The sequence below is a fragment of the Lissotriton vulgaris genome, chromosome 3_1 (assembly GCF_964263255.1).
Source record: "Lissotriton vulgaris chromosome 3_1, aLisVul1.2, whole genome shotgun sequence".
Taxonomy (NCBI): Eukaryota; Metazoa; Chordata; class Amphibia; order Caudata; family Salamandridae; genus Lissotriton; species Lissotriton vulgaris.
This window is the reverse complement of record NC_141689.1, coordinates 157,911,101-157,937,879: the sequence shown is the minus strand read 5'-3', so window position 1 is coordinate 157,937,879 and position 26,779 is coordinate 157,911,101. Positions and strand designations below refer to the sequence as shown.

The 26,779-nt window shown below is 49.6% G+C and overlaps 1 protein-coding gene across 4 annotated transcripts in view; it reads right to left on the bottom strand.

Annotated features, from left to right (window-relative positions):
- The window catches only part of ATOSB (atos homolog B), a 373,752-nt gene that overhangs the window by 53,836 nt on the left and 293,137 nt on the right, over nt 1–26,779 (bottom strand). The window lies entirely within an intron of this gene.

Sequence of the window (26,779 nt, the reverse complement as noted above, 5' to 3'; positions counted from 1 at the left end):
TCCTTCACCTCGCGGGGAAGTTCCCCCGTCTGCGGGAAGCGTTGCGCCGACCTGTCCATAGCAGAGTCGAAAACAATGTTAAGGTCCCCTCCCAGGATAACATGGCGATCGGGCGAGGCAGTGACATCCACCAGCACTGAGTCTAAGAAACTATCCTGGTGATCATTCGGGCTATAGACCGATCCAACCGTGAAAGTTATTCCCCCTAGTCGCATGCGATATGCTAGGAGCCTCCCCTTCTGTTCGGTATACTTGTATAGAACCTCACCTCTAAAGGAGCTAGCTAAAAGAATGGCTACACCCGCAGTCTTGTTCGCTGCTGAGGAGAAAAATTGAGTGGGGAACTTGGCAGAGCGCAGCCTGTGACAATCCCTGGGCAGCAAATGGGTCTCCTGCAGAAGGCATATGTCCGCCTGCATCCCTCCAGCAGTGATAGAATGGCCCTTCGCTTCACAGGGTTATTCAGACCTTTAACATTAAGGGTCACTACCTTTAAGAACGGCATCCCTCCCGGGGAACTGAGGCGCTATGAACAGGCAAGGGATCTGCGGGCGGGGCGCATGGGGCAGGCGCGCGGGAAAGGCCAGGACAGGCCAGGCGTGGGCTTGGACAACATTGGACGGGACCCCCCCAACAACAAAACAACCCTTACTCCCTCCCAAAACACACTCAAGGCAACTAGCCAAAAACAAAAGCAAACACCCCATTGTCTCAGTCAAGCCCCTGAACGGGCAAGTCCGTAGAAAGCAGTAAAGTGGACGTTCAGCCACTCACCTCCAACCGCCCCTCCCCGACCCCCGGCCCCAAACCCAGCATCGCAGAAGCTAAGAATCTCTCCCCCCGGAGTGAATTTAGGCCGTCAAGGCCACAACATTGGAGTCGGCTAAGTTCTCGGCCGCTGCCCTCAAAGCATCTGCCATGTCCGCCCTAATAGTAGGGGAATCAGGGCGACTCGCAGTCGCTGGTGACTGTCTCCTCGTCGACCTCCGCCGGCTCCGTCTTTCTGAGCGCCTCCACGACGGCGTAGCTCCGTCTTCCTCCGTGGCCGTGAGTCCCAGTACTCCACAGATGTCCTGGAGGGAGCGCAATTGGTGTAGCACCCCATTCCATCTAAAGATCAGACGGAAGGGGTGTCCCCAGGAGTAGGGCGTCTCGTGTTCGCGTAGAAAGTCAGTGGCAATCCTGAAGGACCTGCGCTTCTGCAGCGTGATGGCGGAGAGGTCTTGGTAGAGCGCTACAGGCCGCTCCCTGAAAGTTAAAGGTTGCTTCCTCCGGGCCTCCGCCATGATGCGTTCTTTCAGTGGAAAATCGGGCAAGAACGCCAAAATGTCGGGGGGGGGGGGTGCCGATGACTGGCGCTGTCGACCTACCCTATGCGCTCTGTCGATGCGGATAGGGAAGTCTGCGTCTTCCCCCAAGACCTCACGGAACAAGTCCTGTAGATAGGCCACCAAGTCGGTCCCCTCGTCCGCGGACGGGACCCCTCGCACCCGGATGTTGTTCCGCCTGGACCTGTTCTCGAGGTCCTCAGAGTGGGCCTGGAGCTCGACACATTGCTCCAGGAGACGGAGAACGTCCTGTTGGAGATGGACAATCTCTTCATCTCGGCGCTGGCTCGCCGTCTCTACCGTGTCAACTCGTTCGCCGAGGCCCTCCACCTCTCTGCGCACCTCACGGACTTCGCTGGCCACCTCTCTCTTCAACGTTTGGAAGTCTTCCTTGAGAGAGCTAAATAATTCCTCCATAAAGGACCTCGTGACTGGTGGCTCGCCCCCAGTCGCATCCGCTGAGGCCCGGGAGGATCCCGGCGACGGCTGTGTTCTGTCCCGCAACTGCTGGGCCCTGCCAAGCATGTCCGGCAGGGTGCGGTCTCCCCTTCTCGAGCCGCCCCTTCCAGTCATCGTGGTCGCTGCAGTGGACGAGGCCCAAGTCCGGCCGCCCCAGAGTCGCCCAGTCGCCCATGTGCGCCAGATGTGAAGGCCACTCTGCAAGCAAGGGTGCTGCGTCACAAGCGACAAAATGGCGGCCCGGCCCGGGCACTACCAGTCGCGATGCCCGGCCAGGATGGCGACCGGGGGCCAAAGCCAGGGTCTCTCCTCAGCAAATCCCGCAGGAAGTTAGTTCAGTAGCGAAGGCGATGGCAAGCACCCACCAGCCCAAGGCGCAGACGGAGGCCACCAACACAAGCTCCTCAGGGACAAGATGGCGGCAGGGTGGGGCCCGACCGAGCGACCCGGGCCGGCGGCACCGTTGGCGACCCCCGGGATATAGCGATCAAAGAAAGATCGTAGCCAATGTCACACAGTACCGTCGGGGGGCCAAGGTGGGCCGATCCCGGCGTCGAGGCCTCCGGTCGTCGTTCAAGCGGCCGGGGCCACCCAGCGCAGAGTGTCGCAGTCACTAGTCGGAGGGCCAGGGCGCGAACTCAAACCCAGAGTCTTCCGTGTCACCAAAACACCGCTCGTAGGGCTCCGCTATTCTCCGGTATTCGGCAAGTCCGGTCACCTTCGGATCGTCAGCTTTCAGCACCAGGCCCAGCCGCGGCGCCTGGACAGCGGTGCCTGGATCGCACAGTCGTTCGCCCGCCTCCCGGGCTCTTCTCCGTATCCCGATCTTCGACCAAACTTTTGAAATGCTTCCCCCGAGGCGATGAGGGTCAAAGTGGTATCAATGTGCGCGCCAGGTTCTCCGGCACACTCCTCTCGCCCGCTGAGCAGCAACGGGGGGAGAGAAGCGCTGAAAAAGGGGCTCGAGCTGAGCTGGGCCGGAGGAGCTACGGGAGGAAGCGTCCGTTCACCCCGCCATCTTGGCCACGCCCCCCATGCTTTAACATTTAAAAGCACACTATGACCTTTTGGTCTTTTGACTGATTTAGAGTTTGTGAAAATTCTAAGTCCCTAAATGTGGAGGGAGTGGCAGGCCCTCCTGAGGTACATTCTCAGCAGTTGGAGAATCTATAGGCATAGTTACCTGTGCAATATTATCTTTTTGGCAGAGGTGATATGGATAGTGGTTCTCCATAGCTAAGCGTGACCAATAGTCGGCTGAGGTCTCAAGTCAAGGTGACATTCTCTTTTTCTTCTACAGTCTATCCCTGGCGCCGGGAAACCCATTGTGGGTAGCTGCGCGCGATACAAGCTTAAATAAATAAATAAATAGGCAGGAGAGCCTCCACCAGAGGTCTGATCTACACCTCCACAGGCCAGTGTAAATACAGGCATCACTCAGACCCAAACAGAGACTTAGCAGGGATTTCTTTTCACAAATCTGTTTTATTGGTTTTCACGCGAAACGTACAAGGGACAGGGTGGTTAATGACACGTGTCATCATTAGTAAGTCAGCATACTGCACCATGAAAGAGAAGGAAAGTGCCTAGGTAGAGTATAGAAAGCTAGGTGCGTGTAGTGTACAAGTAATCATGTGTAAGCTGTACTTTTGTAAAAAATATAATAAACATCAGTCGGTGAACAGTGAATAAAACTAGGGGGAGTTAACAAAAGGAGGTGATAATAAGGGGAGGGTATTCTATGGAGAGGCGCAGTGGTATTCCTTTCTCCATGATTATGCAGTGTAATGGGGAAATGGAAAGTGTATGGGGTTCGATTGGCAAGGAACATGCTATTTAGGCTGTGATGCCTGTGGGCAGAGCTGAAAATAGGGGTAAAAGGAGATAATAGGAGATAGTGTTTTATGGGGCTTCATGGTGGGAATTCATCATTACGTGTGCGGTGTAGGAAGTCCGAGAGCAGTGCGGCCCATTGTGGAGAGATAGGTGTTTTGAGCTGTCCACCTACCTCCTCGTAGCTCAGGGCATCCTCATTCAACGCGTCACATTGGCGAACCGTTCCACACTAGGCCTCCAATGGCGGGATGGTCAGGGAGTACAAATTTAGGGTGTGGGTGCGCTTGGCTAGGAGTAATGCCAGTGAGGCGAAGCACGAGTGTACTTTGCGGGGTTTGCTCCGCTTAAAAATGCCTAGGCATGGCATCAGTTTTGGTGGGGAACCTCATACGATCGGCCTCTACGCCGACGACATCATAGCTCCTCTCGACCACCCGGAACACTCAATTCCTGCGTTCCTGGGAGAACTAGAGTCCTTCGGTGCCATATCCGGCTTCAAAATCAATAAGGGGAAATCGCTGATACTGCCTCTGGGCAGAAATGCCCGCTCTCCCACGGGTGCGCCAACATATGGAGGGGGCCTGCTGACGACAACGCAACTCCCATACTTGGGCATCACCCTCACTTCCTCCACGGACTCGACGGTCACCCTCAACTACGCGACTCTCACATCCCAGATCCGAGCCGATCTTGCGCGATGGTCCAAACAGCCGCTTTCCCTGTTAGGGCAAGTTGCGGCAGTGAAGATGTCGGCCCTGCCCAAGATTTTGTATATTTTCCAAACTATCCCTGTGTCACCTCTGGCTGGCGCTATCGCAACACTACAGGCTGCCTTTCACCACTTCATCTGGTGGGGGAAGCGCCCGTGCTTGCACAAACAATTGGCATACCGGGGTGTGGACGAGGGAGGGCTTGGAATTCCCAACCTCCAGCAATATTTTCAGGCCTCCCAACTTCACTACTTGGTGGAATGGTATAGGCCGGAATCTGAAAAAAGATGGCTGTTCCAAGATAGGGCGATGGCCCAGACGTCCCTTTGGAAGATTCCGTTCCTTCTCCGGCACAATAGACCGCGGTACCTCCAGAGGTCCCCCATCACCCGCACCATCCTGCGGGTCTGGGACACAGTCGCTGTTAAACGGGGCCTGACTACCTCCCCGCTCACTCCCCTCCTAGATAACCCGGAGTTTCCTCCAGGCGCTGACCCCCACGCCTTTTCACAGTGATGCGGTACTAGTTGCAGGTCGGCGGGGCACCTTTTCGATCTGCAGGGCTTTCTCTCCCTTTCTGACCTATCTCAGGGATATGATGTTGTCTCCCCTCACCTTTTCCAATACTTTCAACTCAGGCACTGGCTCACACACCCGGACTACGCTCCCCTAGTTGGCAGACGTATGACTTGAAAAGTGGCTGGTAACGAAGGAATCGGACAAGCGTCTCATCTCGGAAATTTACAGGATGCTCAAACCCTGATTGCACCAGGTAGGGCGGCGGGACAGAAGCGCTGGGAGGCAAAGTTAGAGAGGACCCTGACAAACCGGGAATGGAGCTACATATATTATAGGGCTTCCCACACCACACGCAATACCGCAGGCAGGGAGGCAGCTGTGAAACTGGCCCTCTACTGGCACCTCACCGCCGTTCGGCTCAACAAAGGGAATCCCACTCGCAGTGCACTTTGCTGGAGGGGCTGCGGGGGACGGGGCACCATGACTCATCTCCTCTGGGAATGTCGTGAAGTTAGGGACTATTGGAAAACGGTCTTAGATGACATAGACAGTACCTTCGACACTGAAATCCCGAGATTCCCAGCTTACACTATCCTAGGGCTTCCCAATGCAATCACCTTCACCCTGAAATCAGCCCGAGGTCATCAAATGGGGATTGCCATGCACGCTGCATCACAACACATTTTGTCACTATGGGGATCTCCCACCAGACCCACCCACATAGGATGGCTGCATAAAATCTGGTGGAACGCATTCAGGCTACACTCACACAGTCCGCGGACTCGTTCCGAAAGGTTTGGCTACCATTACTGTCCCTCCTTCCAACTGAATTCAATTAAATCACTTGTCCTAGATTCCTTCGTTTTTGTTACGCCTTACAGAGGCCCTACACGATCCTCCATGACATCCTGAAGGACCGCTCTACCTGCGATGTGGGCTCCTTGGCGATTGCTTTACTGGTATGGCACACTGGTTGGGGTGGTGGGGTGGTTGTGGGGGGGGAGGGGGTTCTTGGTTTCTGTTTTTGATATCTTGCTTCTTTACCAGGCTACGCCCCTACGGTTATTACGCCATGCTTAGGGTCTGGCACGTGCCTTGCCTACGGTTTGCTTTGTGGAGAAGACATGTATGTCTGTCTCAACCGCTGTCTATATATGATGCCTACTTATTGCACGGTAATGCCTGTCTTTGCTTTTGAAACCAATAAAACAAATTTGAAATTAAAAATGCCTAGGGAGCAGGCTTCCTAAGTGTGGGTATCAGGAAACTCCGTAACCTGGAGAAGTTAGTGGATCCTAGCCCAATAATGATGTAAGGATGGACAAGACCAGATCACATGTCGCAAATCTGCCTCAGAGTCGCAGCATCTAGGGCATTTAGCATCTGCCTCAGGGAAGATGCGGTTAATTTAGGATGGTGAAAGGTATGCACGGTGCAGTATGAAGAGTTGCAGGCTCTTAAAGCAAGAATTGCGGGACACCGGTCCTGGAAACTGTAAGGCCAGTTGCCATTCCTTATCATGAAGAGCTCTTCCAAACTCCCCCTCCCATTTATGTAGAAGCATGTCCATGGAAAGCGTGGTCAATTCACAGACCGCCTTGTATAGCCAAGTGATTAAGTGACGTCCTGGAACACATGGTTAGGATGGTCTGCAGTACCTTGTGCAGAACGGGCTCCGTCACCACGGAGTTCCAGAGTATGTGGTATGTATGAGTGAGGCGGCGATGTAGGAGAAACTGCCCAGGGGGTAGGTGTGGAATGAGTGGGAAATCCATGGGGACAAATCAAGTTTTGTATACAATCCAGGAAATGTGGGCAGTCCTATCCAGGGCAGGGCCAGGGCATACAGGGGAAGTGTGTGCCATACGGTAGACATGTGAAATGCAGGTGTGCACCACAGCCACTTGTATAGGCAGAGGTGGGAGGTGGCATTGGCTGAAAGATGAGGCAAGTGGCAGCCTGGGGTGTCATCATTTCGCCCACACCACAGGTCTCCCCATGTATCTTCCATTAGTCCAACGTGACACCTATTGTAACTATGTAACAATGGAATTCCCACCCTGGTCAAGTGGAAGCTGTAGTTTACAGAGTGCAGTGCCACTCATCGTAGCCTGCTACCCCAGATAACAGCAGTCAGCAGGGAATTGAGCTCTTGGAAGAAGGATTTTGGAGGGACCACCAGGAAATTGGCAAAATAATATAATAGCCGAGGTAGTATGATCATTTTAGTCAAAGCAATCTTCCATATTGGGCCAAGAGGTAGTGAACTCCAGAATTGCATTTGTGTTTTAATTCCCTGTAGTGGCATCCGGAGGTTACCATCAAATAAGTCAGAGGGGGTGTGGGATAACTGGTAGCTGGGAGCTGCGCTCTGCCAACACAGGGGTATGGAACCCAGGGAGATGGACTGGGGAGGTTGGTCAGGGTGTAGAGGGTATATCACAGACTTATCCCAGTTAGATAAATCTCACTAAGTACAACTCAGAGGGGAGTGAGGTCACACATAATGTCTTTTACATTGAGGAGGAGAAGATAGTCAGCATACAGGGACACCACGTGTATCCTATCCTCAAGAGGTATCCAGCCGTGGCCTGTGCAGGTAAGAGCGGGTGGGACGAGGGGAGATTGACAGATGACGAGGGAAAATTATTACATTTTCCCTCGTCGCAGTCTGTCGAAATGCCCCCCACCCAGCTCCGCTGCTCTTAGATGCAAGAGCTGTGGCTGGAGGTATACCCAACTCGCGCCATCGTCTTGCAGGTGAATAGCCAGCGGTTTCAGTGCAAGGGCGAATAGCAATGGGGATTGAGTGGACACCAGGTGTTGTGCTTAACATGGGATGCTGGGTTAACGTGTAGAAGACGTGTGTAAGCAAGGAGTCACGGACCAACCCCGAATATGATCAGTCTGGAAGAGGTAATTCCATGCCAAGGAGTCAAATGCCTTCTCCTGATCAAAAATTAGACAGGCCACTTTTGGGAAGTGTCCTCTAATATGGTCGTGAATACAGAAAAGCTGTTGAAAGTTTTGGGAGGTGCTGCTGCCTGGGACAAATCCATTTTGGTCGGCGTGTATGAGATCTGGCAGCACTCGAGGGTAACGATCAGCTAGTATTTTGCCTAAGACCTTGTGGTCTGCGTCCTGTATAGCAATCAGGCGATATGACGCTGGGTGAGTTGGGGTTTCCCCGGGCTTCAGGATGGAGAGTGAGTGATGGCTGAAGTGCTCCAGAGGCCAGGGATGCTTCATACATGCTGGTTAGTCTGGGTGCGACTTGGGTGGAGAAGACAGCATAGAACTCAAGTGGCAGACTATCGAGGACTGGAGCTTAACGGCTTGTAAAACGACCTCTGTGGTTAGCTCAAAACCCAATGTGTGTTTAAGTGTGGTAGGGATCTGGGGAATTGCAATTCCCTCGAGAAAGGCTCGAAGTGTTTCCTATTGTGTTAGGTGCAGCCCGATACAGGGCAGAATAGTATGTGTAAAATAGTAGTAGAATAGCCTCCTGGGAACAAACCGGGGCTCCTGTGAATGAGGTAAGCTCGGTATTGGGTGTTGGAGCTGAGTCTAGGTGTGTGAGTCAGGCCAAAAATCAACCTGATTTGTCCCCTTCTCTATGGATTTTGGCTGCGTGGGTCATAAAGTTAAAGCGTCGTAGGTGCTCTAAGCGTTCTGTGTAAGTTGTTTTAACCTCACAGTTTTTCTGGGTCTCCATCCATCTCCTTGCTCAGTTGAGCAAGTAGTCGCTCAGGGGAATGTATTTCAATGCCAAGGATCTTACGGACTCCCACCACCTGTTGAATGCAGTGGCCTTGTGTTACCATCTTAAATGCGTCCCATTCTACAGTCTCTGAGGAGGTGGTGTCGTGATTTTTCGCGAAGTGGTGTAGGATATGATCTCCCTGCTCTGCCCTGAAAACTAGATCATCCAGATAATCAGCCCGAAGACGCCTGGTCGGGACCTGGGGACAACCAGCGAAGGTCCATGTAGTGGGCGTCATGCTCTGAGATTATGCGTCACAGATAGTTGGAGCAGCGTATGAGGGGGTACAATGATGTTGTACACAGAGAGCGGTCCAGCCTTACATGGAGTCCGTGATGTGGGGAATAAAGTGAATTCAAACAAAGAGTGGGATTTTGTGTGCACCAGACGTCCTAGAGTGACCACTGTTGTGCCAGCTGCGCTATCGAGTGGTGTATCCATGTGAAGGGGCACTTGGGAGAGGAGGGTGGAACCTATTGAGGTGTAGATCTAGTACACAATTAAAAACTCCCAGGGAAACTCAGTTTTATGGACAAGGATGGAGGAGAGTGCATTCCAGTAGTGTTGATTGTCCGGCATTGGGACCGTAGATCCTGCCAAGAAGGAGTGGGCGTCCATCTAGCCAACCCTCCAGAAGCACATAACGACCATCAGGGTCTATCAAGGCATTCAGGAACAGGTATGAGACTCCAGATCTAACCTAGGATACTGCGTGCGTATTCAGAGTAGGTGATGGCATAAACAAGACCCCGCCAGCACTTACGTAGGCTGGTTAGCTCACTAAGTAGAATGGGCTTCTTGTAGGAAGACCACATGTGCTTGTTGACGCTTGACATATGTAGAAAGGAAGCTGACAAGGGAGGACGTCGTGCCAGATCCACCTATTCACTATTTGGAACAATTTGTTAAAATTTCCAATACAGTGGGCCTTGATTGAATTGTACAAGATCAAGAAAAACTTACAGAGGAAGACAAAGAAAACCTCACCAATGAATTAATAAATATATATAACTAAGATCCATATCCAGGAAGCTTGGACCTTTTTAACTAAAAGAAGTCCCCCTTACCCCAAAGAGGAGAAAAGAACTTTAGGTGACAACAACACCGCTTACATATACCTTACAGAGAAGTAGTAAGCAAGCCCCTCTTGTAAGAGCTTTTGAAAGACAAGAAAAATAGACACTCGGATCACCAAATTTCTGGCCAGGAAAGGAAATAACCCCTAGCTTGTCAAATTTGGGACCTGAAGAGTTTTTAACCATACAGAACTTTGGAGGTTCCATCTGGAGCCAATAGATGTACATGGAATGAACAAAGTCCTGAAGAAGGTGCAAGATTGTGTATGTCACCGAAACGTTGCGTCGACAATTTGTTTGTTTTATTTTTAACTATAAAGTGACCAAAAGAATTGTTTGCAATAAATTGTGTTTGTTTATGATTTTCATGGAAATGTTTTTTTAATTGTGATTACTGATTTGGAAATAATGTACACCATTACCCAAATAGAATACTGATATTTTAACCATTTTTTCAATAAATCATTGAAATTTTAAACTCATGTGTGAGAATGTGCTCTTGTTGAAGAATTGTCCCAAAATAGTTTTGTACATTTGGTAACTCTCGCATTGACCATACTCATGTTGGGTGGGAAGGGCGCACTAAGATCTAGTGACCCATGAGGATCATTATCCTTGATAAAGTGAGGAAAAGGGAAACCTTCTGTTTGTTGACATAGGAGTACACCTGGTACCTCTTACGAGCAGTATGCATGCCTCTCACATTCAGAGTATCAGGGTTGGGCTGCATGCTTGGTATGTGCTTTCCATTTCCAGTGTGGTAACGAAGCAATGTTGGGGATCCGCGGCAACATGTATGATGTGATGGGGGGTAATACAAGGGATGTTACATAACTAGGCTAGTTAAACAGGGGAGACCTACTGAAACTCCAGTACGTCCAAACATTATCTCTGTGATAGCTCAAAGAATGCGGGGGAGGGGTGAGCAGCTGTGTTGATATTGTGCCAGATAGCAGTTGCCCTATGTAGTAAGGTCTGTAGGCCCATGGTGACCCATGGGTCCCCCGGGGATGGAAAGGGAGCCACCACAGGCGCATGAAGTTGAGGCATCCAAGTGAGGAGTGGGGAAGAAGTATAGTATACATGCAGCACCCGAATGTCCCCGGAAGTATAGAACAGTGAGAGGGATAGCACAAAGTTACATTAGTATGGAAAAAACATTTTTAGCTGAGATTCTCAAATACTTAGCAAGTATCAATTGTCCCGCACAATCAAGTTGGATTCCCCATCAGTGTTGGCGGAGTGTTCGAGCGACTCAGGGCATTCCGCTGGGGGGAGTCCGAGAGGAGAGTGTCGTCATCCATGGTGAAAAGATGAAGACCTTTGTCATCAGTGGGATTGGCATCTGGTGTTATGTCGGCATCTGCCCTCCAGGCATGGCGGGAGAGCGCAATAATCTGTTCAAGGTTCGAAGGGGAAGTCATGGGAGGACGAAGAGTGTTGCGAATGCCGGTTCTCTATATTCTTCTCCTTCTCGGTTTAGGCGGAGTCCGGAGCAGGCCAGTCCCACCTGCAGCTGCAGGGCCATATTGGTGTTCTGGCCAGTCCCATGCCCCCTTTTGGTTAGTGAAAAAGTGTGTAGTCTCATTAGTTATGACCTACAAGCGGGCAGGGAGAGGAGTGTGTACTGGGCCCCATGTTGGCATAGGTGGCGTTTTACTCCTAGAAAGGAGGATCTTTGTTGAACTGCTCGGGTGTAGTCGGGAAATAGTATGACCACTTTGTTCGCAGCTTTATGTGGGCCCGTGTGGCATCTAAGATGGAGTCCCAGTCTTTAAAGTGGAGGAGTTTCACTAGCACTGGCCTCGAAAGGGGGGGCGGTTTGTAGGTACTCGATACGCCCTTTCCAGAGAGAAAAAGGGTGTGAGTTCAGATGCTGGAATGAAGATCCTAAATCGGGTCCCGAAATATCGAAGAAAGTCACAACCTTCTGCTCCCTCCGGTAAGCCTATGATGTGGACATTGCTTCTGCGGGACCTGCCTTCGAGGTCGGCAGCTCTGTCTTCTAGGTGGTGGACACGGCTCTGCAAATCTCCTACAGTGAGCTAAGTGTCCTTTATTATTGGTTCTAGGGTGGCTAATTGCTTTTCACTATTCACCACCTTGTCAGCAAGTTTTTCGGTGATCGTCCCGCAGGAAGCTGAAGTCCGAGGCCAATGAATTGAAACGTGTCTCCATAGCAAGGCGTGAGTTTTCGATGGCAGCAAGTACCAGCTCCAGTTTATCCGTTGGGGTTTGAGAAGTCGTCCCAGGTAAAGTATCTGGTATGAAACTTGGTGTAAGTTCTATAGCCTGGTTTTGCACGGGCATAGTGGTGCGGTTGATCGGAGCTTGCCCATCCCATAAGATGTATGGGAAGTCTGTTTCAGGGGCATGAAGGCTAGCAAATGGGAGGGGTGCAACTCCTGCATCGTCAAGCAGGTAGCAGCAGTGGGCGATCAAGCCTCACCACCATGTGGCAGGGTGCAGGAGTTAGTTTCAGCAGGTAGGTAGAGACCACTTGCAGTGTACTTGAGAAGGCGCCTGAGGGGGTGGAGGGCAATTAACAGGATACGAACTGAGACAGTGAGGAAGTAATCCATCTGTGTGCCTCAATGGTGGCACCAATACAGTAGGCTCACTTGGGTCTGACGCGATGTGGTCAGGAAGTGAATAGGATCAGCAGGCGAGTCTTCACATACCGCCTAGTGAGGAGAATGTCAAGGTCGCCCCTGCAGTCGCGTGGGTAAGCTGTAGTCCAACAGGTGTGAATAAATGGAGAAGCCTCACCACATGCCTCGATGATGATGCTGAAGTGGAGAGGCTGACTGCGCGCTGTAGAGTGCAATGTTAGTGAAGGTGGTGGGCATGTGCGTTATGCTCACAAAGGTCGGGCTGTAGAACACATTTCAGGTGCCGTCCACCAGCGCGAACCCTATGGTTCAATTGAGAGCATCAAAATCACGGCTGGCAGGGACTATGTGTCTTGTCCCCAGCAAGATCCTCCGTAGCGACGGGGAAGGGACAGCTCCCACGGGTGGAGCGACCCTCTGCGGCCTACCTGATGACTGCCGGGCCACTTCAGATCCCCTAGGCTTCCGCCGCATCCTGTCTCCTCAACTGCAGACCAGGGAAGGTAGGTGAGGGTACCCTTAATGTCTGGCGGGTGCCTCCAGAGGTGTGGTGCGAGGGGCTCCTGTTCACTCCTGGGAAGATCGGCCCCTACCATCTATGTAGAGATTGCCCCGCAGTGGCGGGGAAGGGGAAACCTGAGCAGTGGTGTGGGCCTGGTCCGGGCAGCTCTTCCCCCTTCCCCCTCCCCCCTCCCCCCTCCCCCCCCCCCCCCCCCCCCCGGCATCCACCGCAGCCCAAGCCCCACCACACTGGGTCGAGTACGGTGGGGTGGGGCTCAAGCACACGCGGAAAACACTGGGGCCCCACAAAGCGCCTCCAGCCACGCAGCCAGTGCCAGACCAGAATCGGCCTTGGGAAGCACCGCTCACCGGAATCTCTTCTATTGTTTCACAGGAGGGCCTCAGCGTTGTCGCATAGGGTCCTCTAGTTTGGGCGAGGGCGAACGTGCGGGGACCACAGGCCAGATGTAGTCAGATAAAAGGGTGAGGCGACGGAGCTTCACAAACTCGCGTCAGCCATCTTGGCTGGCTCGGCCATGCCTAGAAACTTAGTAGTCAAGATCATGTATGCTCCTCATTTCTGCTTCTCTACCGAAATAGCAGAGAATGGCTTTTTCAGGAGTTTAAAAGCACCAGAACCTCGGAGAGCAACAAGATAGAGATCTAATCTCACAAAAACACAGTGCACAGAAAGAACAAGACAATGGTGAAAAGCACTATTAAAACACATTGAGGACCCCGAGGATACTCAGACAATGGTATACAGAATTAACCTTGCTCTACAGTAATCACTATGTGGGAGTCGGTCTGGGGCTCTAACTTGAGGTGTAAGGGAGATTTTGAGTTGATTTACTTTTTGGATAATGGAAAATGTCAGAAAATTGCAATAAAAAAATTCTCTGATTCACAAAAATAGATTATTCAAAATTAAATATCCGGAGAATGGAGTTATGACAGTATACTTTGCTGATCCACCTGCTTTCACCCAAAATGCTGCAACACCTCTTCACCACAGTGCTGCTAACATCATTACAGAAATAAATTACAAACTCAGATGGGGTAAAAACGAGATGGCACAGTGGTGTGGCAAATACAACTCTAGTGTTGGGGACCAGTAAAATGTTCTTAACTTTGCTGTTAGATGCATGTGGGCTGTCACTCTTTACAACATGTGCTGCAGTAGCTGGAAACCCAGCATAGTGGAATTGAGTTGAATTTTACCTAAGTGGTGATTTCCAACACCGCAATACGGAGTCCGGGAAATGAAGGAATTGGTGCCAGCATTTTTCAACAGAACTGCATTCACTCTTAACGATGGCACCCATCTGAGTCTGCTACAATCATTGCTATTTACTCAAACCATACTACTGTAAGAAGTTCCTATCTGTGTTTTTTTGTTATAAAAAAATCTAAAAAGCGACTTTGTTATCATAATAACATATGCTGCCCACTCCTGAAGATTCCAGTGCTTGGTGAACGTCTGAAGAGATGACAAAGTGGTTGCTCTACAGAGGTCACCTACAGGAATTTCTGTGGTCATGTGTTGAAGACTTGAAGACTTGGCCTTCGTGGAGTGTGCTGTAATATCCCCCAAGACCCCATAGTTCTTTGTGGGCCATGGCATAGTAGATTTCAATGCACCGAATAATCCAGCTAGGACATAAGCTCCTTTTCTGCACTGGTTTTCCTTTTCTGTTGAGTACATAGCAACCGAAGAGCTGATCATCTTTACAGAAGTCTTTCCTGTGGTCGATATAAAAGTTCACCACTCTTTTCTGATCCAGCCTGTGCAGCCTCTTTCTCTCCTTCTGCTTTGTAGGGTGAGATGGGAGAAATAAGGAAGAATGATTCATTGAAACAGAGGGAAAGGGGTCACCACCTTCGGAAGGAAAGCAGCTCTAGTCTAGAGGACCAACTAGTTGGGATAAAAAGTGGCAAAAGGAAGCCTGACGCTCGCTCTTGCAACTCACTGACATGCCTGTCGGAAGTAATGGCTACAAGGGAAACCGTTTAAATGGTTAAAAGCCTTAAAGAACACCTATGAAGTGGCTCGAGAGGCGCGCTGATGAAAATAGTATGAGCCAGGTTCAAATCTCACTGCAGCAGAATGAAAGAAGAGGGAGAAAGTATGTTGGTCAGATTTTTTAAAAATCGCCAAAAAGTGGGGGATTTGAAAAGAGACTATAGACCCAGTAGGAAATGGAAAGCAGACAATGCCCCAGATGCCCCTTCACAGTTTCCCAGGTTACAACCTTCTTTGGCTAAAGCTAGGGCGAAGGCAGCTGCGATCTGTGCACCAAATGACAAACCTGTGCCACTTCCCAGAGTAAATTAATTCGGTGGAGAAACAGGCAGATAATATCACATCCACCAAGTCATCAGGCAGGTGGCTGCAGTAGCTTCCCCATTCAATCTCCATGCATGAAGGTGTAGGCTCTGGAGATTCGGGTGGATGACCTGTCCCTCCGACTGGGAGAGAAGATCCACCATGAGAGGTAGATGAAGCAGGAACAATGGGAGGGGTGCAAAAGGTACGCGTACCAACCCTTCTCGGCCAATGTGGAGCCGCTAAGAAGACTTAAGCCAGGTCTTGGAAGATCTTCCTCAGAACCCAAGGAATCAAGGATATCTGTGAAAGGGGTGGCAGGTAGTTAAGAGGAAAGTTCCACTTCAACCAAAACACACCCCCCAAGACTCCTTGCACCAGATGTTGGAGGGCACAGAATGCCACGCAATGTGAAATGAAACAAGTGGCACAGAGATCTATGTGGGGCATGCCCCACTGATGGAAGGTATGCTTCACATCCTACGGATAAGCATGCCACTCGTGGTCGGAAAGATGATGCAGACTCAGGTCATCAGCTCTGGTGTTCAGCATACCTGCCAGATGACAAACAACCACATTCCATGCTTGCATGCCCAGAACTAAACCTGAAATTCTTTACAAGAGAGGCAGGGAACCGACTCACCCCAGTTTGACGAACTAGCACATCACAGTCGTATTGCGCCTGTCCAGATCTGGAGTGACTGATCGCAAAGGGAAGGAAGGCAAGCCTTGAGATCAAGGCAAAAAACCTTCAGTTCAAGCAGATTGATGTGGAAACACTGCTCTTTCGGAGACCAGAGGCCTCTTATATACTGTTCCTCCAGATGTGCCCCTTAAGACCTTGGCGTGGAGGCATATGCCACTACCATGGCCACAGCTGTTGGAACGACAACCATCTGAAAAGGTTCTCTTCTACCCTAATCAGGCATCCTCCACTGCAGTGTTCCTGGAAACTCCACAGAGTCCGCAGGGTCACCCCTGGGCTGAAACCACTGCTTGCAAAGACACTACTGGAAAACCCTCATTTGCTAGAGGGATTGTTTTATCAGGAGGATGCAAGAAGCTAGTAGACCGAGCAGGTGAAGATCACACAAAACTGAAATCTGGGCACCTTACTGGAAGCCCTTGAATGTTCCTTATCCTCGAACATATGGAAGGGCTCGGCCCACGGTGGTATCCTGTATTGCCCCCATTAACAGGAGGCGCTGAGAGGGCTCCAGGTGAGATTTGGGCACATTGACAACTAAATCCACGTCGTCCAGCAAGGAAGTCATCGGCTGCAGGTGTGACTGCACCAGCCTCAGAGTCCTGGCCTTCAGAAGCCAGTCATCCAGGTAGGGAAAAACTGGAATCTCTGACCTCCTGAGATAGGCTGACACCTTTGTTTGAGTTGTAGTGCCGATGTCAGCCCAAAATGAAGAACTCCAAATTCACTGCGAGCCATGCCCACCACAAAGCGCAGGTACTTCATGTGGACTTCAGTGTCAGACTATAGAAGCACATGCCCTGTAAGTCCCGTGACACCAGTCAGTGTCCAATTTGCAGCGCCATACAAAACTTAGCAAGGGACAGAATCTTGAATTTCTCCTTGTGCAGGAAGAGGTTCAAGACCCTTTGAAAGTTCTAAACAGGGAGGGTGAATCAGGGGAGAGGACTACAGGAAGGGTAGGGTGTGCCCCTTTTCCATAATCTGTATGACTCAGTGGTCCAATGCTATGAACCTCTAGGCCTGTAGAAAAAGGGAATCCCAGTCTCCCACCAGTCTCAAATGGCCCAATAAGGGAGAACTACAGCTGCTTTCCTGTGGTGGCTGGGAAGGAGTGACTGCTTGAGGAGGTGCACAGCCTCTATATCATTTCCATGTGCCCTGTACTTTTGAAGAATGGGGTTCTAAGTTTGCTGCTGAACAGGGGCTGCCTGGAATTAATGCAAGTTGAGACCTCCCCCCACCGCCCCCTCCAGAATTCACAGAACTTCTGAAACACCTGGAGTTCCTTCATTTGGGGCTGCAGACCAAGTGGGCCGAAGCAGAACTGTTGAGAATCCACAAGGGGCCGTACGTTTGCCCAGATGGGACCAGCGTATATCTCACATCTCTCAAACATGGCATTGAGATCAGCAGCTGGATCAGGTCTGGGCACAGTCCAGTGAAGGTTGGGGTGAAATGTGAGTCAGGTGTGCTTTTACTGATGCTGAAAGCCTAACCCAATTCTGGCTGCATAGAGGAGTCTGAGAGAAGCCTGGCCGACTTACCTTGGCTCTATCATACAAAGCTAAGTATCCTTTCTTTAATGGCCTTCGGGTGCATGCTCTGGCACGACTCGCAACATTTGGAGTTGTGGTCAGAGCCGAAGCACCACAGACGGATGTTGTGGGGATCATTAACATTTGCCCCGGACATTCACCACAAGGCTTAAAAGCATGACCTGATGGGAGGGCACATGTTGTTATACTTTCAAGAGATTTTTCTAAGGAGAAACAAGCTCCAGGAACTGTGTCGAAGGCACAGAAAAAAGAGAACAGACGTGAGTACAGTAGTGGGGTGCTTTATGGGGTCAGCAACATCACAGGAATATTACTTCTGGCGTTAAACAGAACCACCACTCCCTATCGGGGTAGGGCTGTGAAGAAAAGTTTCCAGACAAGTCAAGAGTATTTAGGTCGAAGTTCCTATCCACAGGAGAAGGATCCATCAGAATTCAATCGCTCTGGATCGCTATCACCAAGAGAACAACGTTTTGGGAGTAGCTTATGACTTCAGTTGAATATATTACATTATACAATTTAAAAAAATATCTTTTCACCTTTTGGAGAGGAGTGTGATTCGGGGCAAAGCGCTTAGTTGGGAAAGTGCAAAGTCTTTAGTGCACTGTAGAAATGTAATCCAGGTTTATAACAGAACTGCTTAAGCTTAAGCTGGAGGGAGTTTTACACTGAGTGAGATCCAGTTTCTGGCTGGCAAGGGGTGGTAAGCTCAGTTTATTGTCATTGTATACTGTATATTAATTATTAATGAAACAACTGCAGCCTCGGGGAACCAAAACGGAACCAAAAAACAAACATACAGACTGACAAGTAGGTTTTCCATATGTGACTGAGATGGGTTATTTGTTTGATCTTCAAGTGAACAGCTGAGCTCCTAAAGCCCCCCCTGCACTTTATGATGAAGGAGAAAGGCACACTTGACATGTAGCAGTGATATCAAGTTGTTGAAGTTTAATCCAGTCTGATGTTAAAGCAGAAGGAAGTTCTATTTAATGAAGATGTGAATCTGGAAATGTGCGGACCTTCCCAATTTAAAATTAATTGAATACGCAATTAGAAAGATGCAAATTAATATTTAATCAGATATTTTGTTTGAATTCTTGAAGATATATCAATCTTTCTACATGGTTCTGGACATCCTTATGCTTCAGTTCCCTTGCCATCCTCTCCCCGTCCACTTATGTGGACATAGAGCGCATGGTAACACTATGAGAACAGCAACGCTTAGCCTAATGTGCCTCAGCGATTCAAATTTCTGCTCTTGTATATTCTAGAATATCATTGGTACAAATATATTGTTATACATCATTACCAATTACTTATCTTTGAGAAGACTTGGATTGTTAATCAATTTGATGTTCCTAGTTTCCAAGGTTATTTAGTCCAGCATCCCAGGGTAAATGGACACCTGTTTAGCTTTGGCAAATGCCATACATAAGGCTGGAACTCTCCACTCTCCACTCTGTGCAAACCAGAGACTTATTGCCCTAAAAAACAAGTTACATGCCTTCGGTAATGATATATCTGTAAGAGACATCTATTATAGAGGTTATAGATTCCTTACCTTAGAATTATCGCCAGGCGTCAGACTGGATCCGGAGATTTTTTTCTCAGCAGTACCCCTGCATGTAAGTGGTGTTGGTTGAATCCGAGTTCGTAGTCGGCGTTGTGATCGCCAGGATGACGTAGCCGTATCTACTTAAACGCCGCCCCTGCACGCTGACGTCAGTTCTTTTACCCGACATTCCACGCCAGAAGCTCAGAGCCATGCAAGACACTGACCACTGGCGCACAAAACTAGGGCCCGGAACGGGAGGCCCTTACTCTAGAAGTCAGTTTGCAAAACGAGGAGGATGGGTGGGGCGGTAAGGAATCTAAAACGAACTATATGTTTTTACAGATATATAGTTCCCAGAGGTAAGTAACTTGTTCATCTGAAAGAGACTATTAGTTATAGATTCCTTAACTTAGAATAGATACCCCAGCAATACCAACCCCGGAGGTGGGTCTGTGTACTAAGGTCACACCACAAAGTCCTGGAGAACTGAACGGCCAAAGAAGCAATCTCTCCGGACTTGACTAGCCAGGCAGTAATGTTTAGTGAATGTGTGCAGTGATGCCCATGTGGCTGTCATGCAGATGTCACTGAGGGAGACTCCGCGTCCCAAAGCAGTAGTGGCTGCTGTCGCCCTGGGAGAATGGGCTCAAAGTCCTATCGGAGACTCCTTTTTCACCAAGGAATAACAGATCCCAATGCAAAGGACGACCCATCGCGAAATGGTCCATTTTTGCAAGGCCGGAGCTTTCTTGGCGCCCACATAGCCAAGAAAGAGATGATCATCCACCCAGAATTGTTTTGTGCGCTCCAGATGAAATGCTAACTCACGTTTTGGATCCAGACGGTGGAGTTCTCCTCCTTGGAAGGATGCGGGCAGGAATAAGTTGGGCAAAGTGATGGTCTGTCCTATGTGGAAAGAGATAACCACTTTGGGTAGGAAAGAAGGTATAGTGCGAAGGACAAGCTTGTCCGGGTAGCCAGCAAGGAAAGGAGGTTCAGAAGATAGAGCCTAAAGCTCACTCACCCTGAGAGTAGAGGTGAAGGCAGCCAGAAAAGCAGTCTTTAACGTCAGTCTGAGAGGACAATTATTTAGTGGCTCGAAAGGAGCGCACATAAGATAAGTCAAGACGAGATCCAAGTCCCACTAAGGCATTACAAACGGAATAGGAGGAAAGAGGTGAGTAATGCCCTTAAGAAACCAATTTACAATAGGGGACTTGAAAAGAGAAGGCTGATTCAGGAAGGCGAAGGAAGGCCGAAATGGCTGAAAGATAGCCTTTAAGGGTGCTCAGAGCAGAGCCCTGCTGGGCCAAACAAAGTATGAAGAGGAGAACCTCAGAAAGAGGGGCAGAAAGGGATCCACAACCTCCGCTGCGCACTATGCCACAAATTTGTTCCATCTACAGGCGTGTACAGTTTTATTAGAGGGATGCCTGGCTGCCAAGATAACATTACAGACTTCGGGTGGAAGGTTGAAGGCTGTCATGTGTCAACGCTCAATCCCCACGCAAGGAGGTGGAGGCTGGACAGGTTCGGGTGGAGGACAGTCCCCTGCTGCTGCGACAGAAGATCCTCCCAAAAAGGCAGTCTGATCGGAGGATCGATGGCCATGTTCAAGAGATCGGGATACCAGACTCTTCGCGCCCAGTCCGGAGCTACAAGAATAACTTGGGCCCGGTCAGGCTTGATCTTATTCAGCACTCCGGGCAGAAGTGGTACAGGCAAAAAGGCGTATAGAAGGCTGCAACCCCACTCACGATGAAAAGCGCCGCTGAGGCAGTGCTGCCTTGGAAATTACAATGTGCAGAACTGCGAACATTGCAAGTTCTCTTTGGTGGCGAACAGATCTAACCAAGGCTCTCCCCACTGCTGAAAGAGACCTTGCACCACCTCCGAGTGAAGACGCCATTCGTGATCCATCATACACTGGCGGCTGAGTTTGTCCGCCCTGGCGTTCAGAGAACATGCCAGGTGTTGAACCACCAGGGACATGCCCCGATGTTCCAGCCTTACCCAAAGGCGAAGAGCCTCCTGACATAGGGTCCACAACCTGACCCCGCCCTGTTTGGCGCCAGTGCCACATGGCGGTGGTGTTGTCTGTTAACGTCTGCACTACTCTTCCTCTGACAGAAGGAAAGAATGCCTTCAGTGGAAGGACTAATTGCCCAGAACTCCAGAAGGTTTATGTGGATCCTGGACTCCGCCGGAGATCAGAGGCCTCTGATCTCTGCCTCTCCCATGTGGCTGCCCCATCCCTGGAGTGACGCATCTGTCACTACTGTGAACTCTGGTTGGGGAAGGGAGAGGGATATGCAGTTGACCGGATCCTGGTTTGGAGCCACCACTATAATTGGTGTGCAGTGCCCTCCGATATCTGGACGTAATCGGAAAGATTTCCCTGATGCTGCGCCTACTGGAACTTCAGGTCCCACTGCAGTGCTCGCATATGCCACCTAGCGTGATCCACTAGCAGGATGCAGGAGTCCATGGGGCCCAGCAGGGGTCATTCTCACCGAAATCCGGGATAGAGGCTGAAACACGGGTATTGTTTCAGCCTCTGTGGGGTTGTTATGTTAAAATGTTTTTAAAGAGCTTCTATAGCCATGGGTGTCTTGGCGCTAGTTCTGAATAGCAGTATAGGTGAGAGCAGAGGTAAACTAGAGGTTAAAAAGCCAGGTTTTATTAGTTTCCTACAACTCAGTAATGTGGGAGCTGCTTTAATATGTATAGACAGACTGTTCCAGAGAGCCGGAGCTTCAGAGCAAAAGCAACTACCTCCCCATTTGAGTCTCTTAAAACTGGGACGGAAGACCGTTGTGGAGTTTTTAGATTGTAGGTCTCGGTTGGGTATGTACCAGGAAAAGGACTGTTTGAGGTACATAGGACCGATATCATGCAAGGGTTGATAGGTAAGGCATAGCACCTTGAATTTAATGCCGTAGTCTGGATATGGGAAACAACAGCCTGGGGCGAGCCCACCTTTAACAACCAGCCGTTGAGATAGGGGAAGACTGGAACCCCTGATCCAGGCAGATGAACTGGTACCACCGCTATCACTTTTCTGAACACCCGAGGGGCGCTGGTAAGGCCAAAGGGGAGCACGATAAACTGAAATTGCTCGTGGCCTACCGTGAACTGCAGAAAGAGTAGGTGGGCAGGCAAGACGGGATGTGAAAATAAGCATCCTACAAGTCCAATGCTACCAGGGTCGAGGGCAGACAGGACCAGAGCCAATGTCAACATTTTGAACTTCTCCTTCCAGAGGAAGCGGTTGACGTCCCAGAGACCTAAGATAGAACGCAAGCCTTTGTCCTTCTTGGGTACCAGGAAGTAGTGGGAGTAACAACCATGACCTAGTCCTGGAACAGGGTCGCTCGATAGATCCCTTGGCCAAGATAGCCATAACTTCCTGATGGTGAAGGGCCAAGTGATCCTCCGACATGCGATAGAGTGTTGGTGGCATGGAGGGATGGGTAGTCTCGAAGGGGAGGGAGTAGCCCTTCGGACTATCTGCAAAACCCACCTATCCAATGTGATGTTGTGCCAGTGGGGGAGGTGATGGCGGATCCTGCCGCCCACTGGCAAATGGTGACCCTGAACAGTCAGACTAGGAAGGTTTGGAGGTGGCTGCAAGGGGGGAGATTGGTGGACGGGCGTGCCACCACAATGCTGGGTCCCACATCACCGGCTGCACAGAGGCGGGGTGGCTTGTGCAGGGCTGTGGCTCAGGGTGAAACATGGAGGGGCATCCCTTCCATGGCCAAGAAAGGGGCGAAAGGCAACTGCATGGGGCCTGAGGTTGCTGCAAGGCCCAAGGACCTGGCCGTAGTCCTAGAGTACTTGAAGCACTCAAGTGCGTTGTCCGCCTTGTCACCAAACAGTCGACGGCCATCAAAGGGCATGTCCAAAAGGGTAGAAAGGACATCTCCAGAGAAGCCAGAGGTTCTCAGCCCGGCATAGAGCCTCAGGGCTACTGGCGTGGAAATCGTCCTACCCAGCGAGTCGGCGGTATCCAGGCCGTATTTAATGAACTTTGCTGCATCTTGACCCTCCGCAACAGTGTGGGCGAGCAAGGCCCGGGCCTCCTCCGGGCCCTCTGGCAGCACTTTCGAAACCGTGGCCCACACTAAATGGAAGTAACGGCCCAAGAGACTTGCGATATTCACCGACAGCTGCCCTAAGCTGGAAGAAGAAAACCTCTTCTTCCCAAGATGGTCCAGCTTCTTGGATTCCCTATCTTGAGGAGCTGTAGGGAAAGCGCTTCCTTTCGAGGATGAGGCTTGGACCACCAAGCTCTCTGGGGTAGGGTGTTGTGAGAGGAAAAGTGGGTCGCACGGAGCTGGGCGGTGGCGTCGGGCAATCATCCTATCCACAGTGCTGGGCTTGGACCAGGTGTCCAGTAGGACTTCAGAGAAGGCCTCATTGAAAGGGAGCAGGGGCTCCAAAAAGGCCGATACCGGCTGAAGCACTTCAGTCAGGGGGTTAGTCCTGACTGCCACCGTAGGAAGCTCAAGGCCCAAGACCACAGCTGCCCTAGGCAACACCACAGCGTAGGAGGCTCCCTCCTCTGTAGCCATGTTTGGGGGAATAAGCATACCAAGGTCTGGGGATGTATCCAGACCACTGACTTCACCAAACTCCTCTCTCCAGTCCGGTTCTTCCAGCTGGTCAACTGACCCCTCCCAGTCCCCCTTACCTTCCTCTGGCTGCCAGTCAGGGCAGAAAGGGCAGAAAGGAACACCAGGAAAGAACAGTGGTACTAAAGTACCAATCAGCACCGGTCCAGCTCCCTAATCAAATTGGAGGTGAGGCTGGGGCCGATGCCGCCTGGGGGCACATCACACCACACATTGGGGCGTTGTCACTGGAATCAGTGCCAGGAAGGTGCAGTGAGGTTAACTGGCATCAATCCAGGCCTGGATCCGTGGGTCCCTCCGTAGCACTTTGTCGAAAGCTTGAAGCTGTGCTGGGGACGCTCCTGCTCCCAGAAAGGAAGGGAAGCGTGGAGCCGTCACTGAAGAAGGCTCCGAAAGCAGGGCCGGAAAGCGACGACGCTCCGGTCAAAGGACGGGGAGAAGCCGAAGAGTGACGATGCTTCTTCGCTTTCTTTTTGTGCTTCGACTTACCTGAGGACTAAAGACTTGGAAGAAGAGTGGTGATGGCTCCGGGGCCGGTCCTGCGACCTCCCTCTTGAATAGCACACAGCAGACTGCCGAACCTCCAGAAGCTTTTGTGACTACTCAGGCAAAGACTTCGGGTCGTGGTCGTGCTGCAGGCACCAGATGCACATGCGGTGCGGATCCGTAACGGATATCAACTTGTGACAGGAGTCACAAGGCTTGAAGCTGGTACATGGACGGGACATCCCTCGTGCACCAGGAGTCAAAAGACTCGAAAAGATGTCAACAAAAAGTTAAAAAAGAGTCAGCCAAAAAAGACTAAGGTGCACGCTGCGTCTCTCCGGATCTACGCTGGCTGGTGTGGAAAAAGAAAGAACTGACGTCAGCACACAGGGGCGGCGTCTTAAGTAGATACCGTGACATCACCCAGCAATCACAAGGCCGACAAACGCGGAGTTGACCGACGCCATCTACCGACGCGCAGGGGTACTGCTGAGAAAAAATTCTCCGGATCCAGTCCAACGCATGGGTGTAATTCTAAGGTAAGGAATCTATAACTAATAGTCTAATTCAGATAGATTAGAGAGCTATATTATTATATTATATTATTATAAACACAGATGTTCCTCTTTTTACAAAATGATTTGATTAACAAAACAATATAGCTGTTGTTGCAGTTTAGGGTAATGAACAACCATTGACAAGAATTAACTACCTGGTTGGGTCACTTTGATGTTAGGTTGGGCCCACTTTGATGTCACCCTTCCACAACCAGATATTTTCCATGGACAAGACAATGCTGGTAGATACTGAATTGACCTTTGCCAACATTTGACTAGGGGATGCCCAATGTAAGGGGCTAACACCATATTAAAATGTACACATGATTATAACCTTAGGCACGTGGATGGACTTATTTCAGTGACAGCCCTGCAACTTAAGTATCTTCTTGTCAGCATTGTTACACAATTATACATTAATTAAAATGGAATTCTTGTGTGTTGTGTTTTAAATCATGTTGCAAGATGACAGTGATCACTTTCATCAAGCCTTCTATTTAGAAATATACATACATTTGCCCAGACCCCAAAAAGATTTCAGGAGAAGATAAAGCTGCTACTCACTGCATCCCTGACTACAAAGAACCTTACTAGGGTGATGGATATGCCTTTAGATAGGTTGTTGGGTAGCTTCGAGGTAAAAAAAAACCCAAAAAACATTTGTAATATTGTTCTACAGAACTGTAATTCATATGGAATAACGTAGCCACTGCTGCATATTGTAGGGATACTGCAAGTCACAGAGGTGTTCAGTGACCTTATGGATGAACCACTTGGTCATGGAATTCTGAGGAACTTTGCATTATCCTTATAAAGTGCAGCAGTGGGTACTTTATTCCTTATAATAGATGGTCACCTTTCCACCAAACCGCTTAAATCCTGGGTGCCTTGATCTTTCATATTCATTGCAGATCAGAATAAAAACAGAACCTATACTGTGAAATTAAACAATAAAAGAGTTTAAAATAAAGATACTGGAACCAATTGAATGCAAGTCTGGTTAAAAATGTGTGATTTAGATTGTGTCGAAACATGCGGATATTCCATCTTTACTGCAATGACCTCAAGAGTGGAAATATTTAAATATGTAAACAAAAGTATCTCATTCCTACTGATCAGTTTTTCTTTTTAGAACAAGGAGATCAGAAAAAGGAAAAGCCAATTTCCGTTTTCCTGGTTTAAACTGCAGCAGTAATTATGCTCAATGACCTGCATTTCACCCTTGTGGCTGCCTCTACTGTGACGTCAAAGGTTAACTGTAATAAGTAAATAAGTAATTACAGTAAAGTGACTACATCATAGGCAACTAGAGACATCACAAGTCATACTATATAAAACTTCATAAATAAATGAGAACCTACCGCTTGAAAGGTTAAGGAAGGTGATCTCATTTTGGGCTCATTCCCAAAATCAGGACAAGAATCACTATTGATTGGTAGGATAAATTCAACTTGGAATTTAAGTGCTTGAGGTAACTTCTAAGGACTATTAAAATGTGTCACTCCTCTGAATCGAAAGAGTGTTATACGTGAATCAAAAATATAAAGAATTGAGAAACACAATTAAATTGAAAGAAAAACATAAATAATAGAATTTTGGAGGTGGTGTCTAGAATTTTAATGTCATCTAATACGAAACACATTTGTAGCCTGATCTCGTCTGATCCAAGTTAAACAAAACCAAACAGCCAGTACCAGCGATATTAGACTCTGTTTGGGCCAGTCATACACGGAAACTGTATGGCGGTAGTCAGAATTGTGTGTCATGGATGGTCATTCTATATTACAAAATTAGGGACCCACAGGGGCCCTAGAAGGGTAGAGAGGTCCTCAAAAAAGAGGTGGAAGGGACACATCCTACATATTATATATTTTCAAATGTAATGGGTGTCCCTTCAGAAGAACGCAGAGTGTTTCTTTAGCAAAGGGAAAAAGACGGAACCAAGGTTTTTTTTTGTATGATGGTCCTCTCATCAGTGAAAGTTCCTATATCCAATCTAAAACCGACTCGTAATTGTGGATGGGAAAGGAAAAGCACCCTTTTCTTTATTTAGCCCTCATTCACTCTAATAGTGACATGGATCATCATTGGGCTCACCCAAACTCCTAAAGGTTGGGGTGGGCTCAACCGTGTTTCAGGGTTTGCC